This window comes from Triticum dicoccoides, chromosome 6B (assembly GCF_002162155.2).
Source record: "Triticum dicoccoides isolate Atlit2015 ecotype Zavitan chromosome 6B, WEW_v2.0, whole genome shotgun sequence".
In the NCBI taxonomy this organism is placed as follows: Eukaryota; Viridiplantae; Streptophyta; class Magnoliopsida; order Poales; family Poaceae; genus Triticum; species Triticum dicoccoides.
This window is the reverse complement of record NC_041391.1, coordinates 138,164,203-138,170,067: the sequence shown is the minus strand read 5'-3', so window position 1 is coordinate 138,170,067 and position 5,865 is coordinate 138,164,203.

Genomic DNA, 5,865 nt, shown 5'->3' with positions numbered 1-5,865 from the left:
AGACCCGATGAATGGTTTTACACACACAGAGAGAGAGAGAGAGGAGGGAGATAGAGAGATCTAAGCACATTGAGCAACCTGATCACCGACATTGCCATCTCCAAGGAAGACTTGTCCTCCCTCTTCACTGATTGGACCAAAGCTACATAAACATAAGTATTCTAAATAAGCAATCAACCTGTTGATTAAGTATAATCTACTCATGTTGCTAACCTATTTTCTAGTAATGCGCGTAGAGTGCCTAGCTCTTTTTTTAGAACGTAGACGCTAGGGGCGTCCGACTTTAAATTAATACAGCCTACAACAAGGCAGCGTACCATAGAGGTCCAAACTTACACGAGCACGGAGGCTCAGGCCATACCAGACACAGAGAGTTCATGTTTTGCGGCCAAAAGATGTCGAGCACGGGGAAATACATGGCACGAGGCCGAATCTTGAGCACGCAGGCTCGCAAACACAACCAAAAGGGTCACTTCAAGGCGGGGAAGTGGCGGATGGCTCCCTAGCCAAAACGTACAACTAACGCAGACGGTCTTGAGCTTGCTTCATTTTCTCAGAATCCTTGCGCCTCGCCAACGGACTCCACTGCTGCAGGAATAGGTTGCATTTGTAGATTATGTTAGCCGGATGAGACGGGAAGATCCCCTCGATCGCTAATTTGTTCCTAGTAAGCCAAAGAGCCCAGAATAGGGCCCCGACACAGCTCCACAACACACGCCTGTTACTCCCCTGAACGGAGTCGAGGATGGACATGAGATCACTAGTCGATCTAGGGTCCCAAGTAACCCCAGCCGCGTCTCGGATCACGCTCCAAGCGTGCCAACGGGCACCTAAAGAAAATGTGATTCGCGTCTTCGGAAACGTTACAGATCGCACAAGAGCCGGTCGCCGGGCCTTGGCGCTTGGCCACATTTTCAGAGGTGGGCAGTCTGTTCCTGAATAGCTGCCAAAAGAACACCTTGATCTTGAGAGGAAGGCACGCCTTCCATAGCCCGTTGGGCACCTGAAAGGGCGATGCTTGGCAAAGTTTTCGGTAAAGGGATTTGGCCGAGAACTTGCCGGACGAGGTGAGAGCCCAAGTCACCGAGTCCGCGGACGTGGACAACTCCACCGGGCTGATTAGCTCAAGCAGCATCGCTAGCTGCCCTTGTTCCTGCCCATTGAGTTCGCGGCGGAAGTGGATCGCCGGGGGGGAGGGGGGGGGGGGACGACGACGACGCAAGGGCCGATGGCACAGATTGGTTCGGGGTGACGGCCAAAGTGTATAGGTCCTGGAATTCCAACCAGAGAGGCTGGGATCCGACCCAATAGTCAAGCCAAAATCTGGCCGAACGACCATCCCCGATTATGAACTTAGCCCCCATGGCGAAAGCCGGGCGGATCGCTTGTAGGTCATTCCAAAAAGGTGAGCCCCTTGCTGCACCTTCGAAAAAGTTCCCGTTTGGGAAGTATTTGGTCCGCAACAGATCGACAGTCCAGTCGCCCCTTGGGAAATCTTCCAAATCCACTTACACATAAGAGCTATGTTGAGGATTCGCGTGTTTGTGATCCCGAGGCCCCCCAAGTCTTTGGGGCGGCAAACCGCAACCCACTTAACCATGTGGCATTTGCGCTTTGGCCCCGATCCTTCCCAAAAGAACCGCGACCGCAGCGTATCCATCTTGGCATGAACCCCTTCAGCCAAGAGGAAAAGGCCCATCGCGAACTGGGGCAGCGAGGAGAGGCTCGAGTTCGTGAGAACCAACCTGGCTGCGGAGGAGAGAAATTTTCCCCTCCACGGGCAGACCCGCCCGCCCACCTTGGTCCAAAGCGAGGCCCAATCATCGATCGTGATGCGCTTGGCGTCTAAAGGTAGACCAAGGTAGGTAAATGGAAGCTTGCCAACTTTGCAGTTGAGCAAGTCCGCAATGCGCTGGCCCTCATCCGCTTCTAAGCCCATGGGCAGAACTTTGCACTTGTGGAAGTTGATTTTGAGCCCGGACATGAGCTCGAAGCCAAGAAGAAGGGATTTGACCGATGCTACGCTGTGGAGGTCAGGCTGGAATAACAATAGCGTGTCATCCGTATACTGCAGGTGGGAAATCCCCCCGGCATTAGGTGTCCCAACACACCTTTCATATGTCCAGCCTTAGTGGCTCTCCGCAACATTGCGGCCAACGTGTCAACGACAAAATTGAACAAGATCGGGGACATGGGGTCACCCTGACGCAATCCGCGTTTGTTCCGGAAGAAGCGCCCTACTTCTCCATTAATCGAGACTGCAGTTTGGCCCCCCCCGAGACCAACTGCATGACTCGATGAACCCAAACAGACGAGAAACCTCGGCTGATGAAAACTTGTCGCAAAAAGTCCCAATTGACGCGGTCGTACGCTTTTTTGAAATCTAGTTTGAGGAGAATGGCCGGTTGGTTCGTACGTTTCAGCTCGTGTAGGGTTTCTTGTAAGGCTAGCGGGCCCTCCAGAATGTGTCGGCCGCGGAAGAAGGCCGACCGCGTGTGACTAATGGTACGATGGGCCATCGGGGTGAGGCGAGTGACGCAAGCTTTAGCACAAATTTTAAAAGAAACATTAATGAGCACAGTGGGTCTATACTGGCAGATGTTGTCCGCGCGGCTACTTTGGGAATGAGCGAGAGCACGCCGAAATTGAGCCTAGCAATATCCACTAAGCCACACATAAAGCCGTTTCACACCGCGAAGATGGGATCGCGCAGCAGAGGCCAAAAGTGCTTGAACATCGCCATCGGCCATCCATCAGGGCCCGGTGCCGTGTCAGTTTTCATGCTAAGGAGTGCCTTATCGATCTCTTCGGGCAGAAACGCGAGCCCCAACTCGTCATTCTCACAGTCTGGGACCCGTTGGGAGGGCAACCAAATGTCCGCGCGTAGGCCCGCACGTTGGTCTTCGTTGGTACCCATCAGGTTGATGTAAAAATCATAGACGTGATGCTTAATCTCCGACTGGCTCAGCAGGAGCCCCTGCTCCGATTGCAGCCGAAGGATCGCACATTTCCTGCGCCTACCGTTCGCGTAAGCATGCAAATACTTAGTGTTGGCGTCCCTCTTGAGGGTCCACTTGAGGCCGCCCCTGCACCTCCAATATTCCTCCTCAGAGTGAAGCAGCGTTTCGACTTGCCCTTCCAGGGCGTATCGGTGAGCCCACTCCTGCTCGGAGAAAGGTCTCGCGTCTGACTGGGCATCAAGGAGCGCGATATCATTGACGAGACGCGCCCTAAGAAGCTTGTCGTCACGCCCTTGGTTCGCGCCCCACCCTTTGAGGCTCGCCCGGAGACGGCCCCCAACCGTAATCCAGAATTCCAATGGGCCCCGTTGCTGGCCGGTGAGTTGTACGCATGTGAGCCATTTCTCCCTGAAGATGGCGTCGAAGCCTGGTACCTCAAACCAGGCTATTTCAAAAAAGAAACGGGGGTTGTGACGGATCCTTTCCTCCCCTGAGGATAGGATTAAGGGAACGTGGTTCGACCTGATCTTCGTTTCGGCGAGGAGCGAGCACAATGGGAACACTACTTCCCAGTCCGGAGACATGAACACGCGATCCAGAACGGAGCGCACCGGGACGAGCTGTTTGTTAGTCCAGGTGTACCTCACCCTGGTTCTGGCCACTTCCCTAAGGGCCATAGACGCAATTGCGTTGTTGAACATGGCCACCCTTGGCCAGTTGATGTTGTCGTTGCTCTTATCAGCGCCCGAGCGAATCAGATTGAAATCGCCCCCTATCATAAAAGGGGTCTGGGCAGCTGATACCACGAGCACCTTGGCTTGGAGTTCTCCCAAGAACTCTGCCGAGCGTGAGTGATACGCAGGTCCGTAGACTTGCATGATCGCAAGCTCGCAAAGCGACGCGCGAACACGAATGCCAGCGGCGATGAAAAAGGTTCCAACCTCCCAGGTCAGTACCTCGTATGTGGAGAGTGCCTAGCTCTTGGCAGTGAGGCATAACCAAATAACTCTATGTTACTGACTCGAGATCCCCTGAGTAAAAGTGATAAATTGGCCAAAAAGTAGTAGGGTCCCAGTGTTAAGTAATTTATGAATGCACCTCCACTTGAACCTTGTGTATTCGCAGTTGTTTGTCTTTCCTTGTTTTTCTCCACACGCACGTTCCTCTCATGCCCCAATCCTGGCCACCATTCGACACTTATTCGGATGAGATCTACTACTTAAGCAACTACCTTGCCATGTCCTAGTGTTGTAATTTTGTTCTGTTGCCTCGCGCTTCATCACCCTCCTCAAGCACCTCGCTCCTAAACGACTTTGACCCCATAGTACATTTGGCCAACCTCCAATTATATTCTTTTTGGAATAAATTATGTATCAAAATAAAAGTGCAACTGGACGAGATTTTGTAGGTTTTCTTGAAGAGTAAATTGGACCAGGACTCGTATGTTCACCAGTAGCATCTCTTATAATCATAGTGGTACATAATAATAAGCATATGTCATTATGTATGAGAATAGAGTAATCCAAACAATCTGGCATGATAAGAATAGGTTGAGATCTATTCATATAGCCTTAAATTACATCCATAATCCACTAGATCAACATATGTCAGATATGATTCTCAAAAGAAAAAAATATGTCAGATCTAGTGGCTAATACTATCCTCAAAGTTATCAAAACCCTCGTATACAAGTATTAAGTAATAAAATAAAGTATTGCATAGAGCCTGACGATATACAACTGAAGACGCAACTATCCAAAGCTAGTTGCATGAAATTTTCCACATGGTGAGTTAATTCAAACAATCATGGCATCATAAGAATTTTCCATGTATGTTAATTTGACTCTTGTTTACTAGCTAGTAAGATTACATGATTATTGTCTACTTGATCTTTTGTGCAACATGATTATGACAATAGTTCACTTGATCTAGAGTAATAGTTGCATATGTGTGTGCACGCACGCGCGAACGTCCTAGTAAAATTTAATTTTGATTTTGTAATATTATCTCTGATGACTTCTACAAATAAACATTCAACCATCTTAATTTTGGTTGACTACCGTTCTTTACTTTCTATCTCTATGGAACTGACGAGCATTGCCAAAGGTTTTCACTTCATTCCTTGGTATGCTAGAGTGAAAAAAACAGAGAATTGAACACATGGCATATGGATGCAACCAGGTATGAGTTCTAAGATGGAAAAACTGGGAATGATAGTTGCTTTTGACCACATGGTTAGCTTATTTGATGGACTAAATGTTTTTTCTTTGTAGATGGCTGACTGCATTTATGCCTGATGAAATCATAAATTGTGTGCAATCGCACCTACTAAAATTTGTTGAATGTCATGCCATTGACGCAACAGTATTCTGAACAATTCCAAGCCTTGTCGCTCTAGTTTTTCTATACATGAAGCTTGACAGCTTTCAGGCCGTGATCTACACAGACGTGATCTGTGGATGCCTTGATCTGAACCCAGGAGGAACTCGAGGATGAACAGAAGACACACACGGACACAGGAGACAGTTTTGCGACGCCTTAATTCCTGTGTCTTTTCTGTTTCTCTTCTTTATTCAACAGGGAAAACAAACTAAGTGACTTCTGCGCCATGAACCAACATGCCCGTGCCATCCCACGACTTCGGATCGTGGACTCGCTCATGCTATGAAAACGCTAGACACGACTTGGCCGCAACATGGACTGATCACGCTTCTGGCCATACAGAAACATACCTTGTACAGATAAACTCCGGGGTGTCTATAACTGAAACACAAAGAAGAAAGACGTACAGTCTTAGGAAACTAGGAAAGAGGACAAGGTTAACAACAACATTCACTTCCTTAAACTTGTCACTTGCCTTTCATTGCCTCATGCCAATCCTCTCCCTCATCTCCAGAAATTTTAT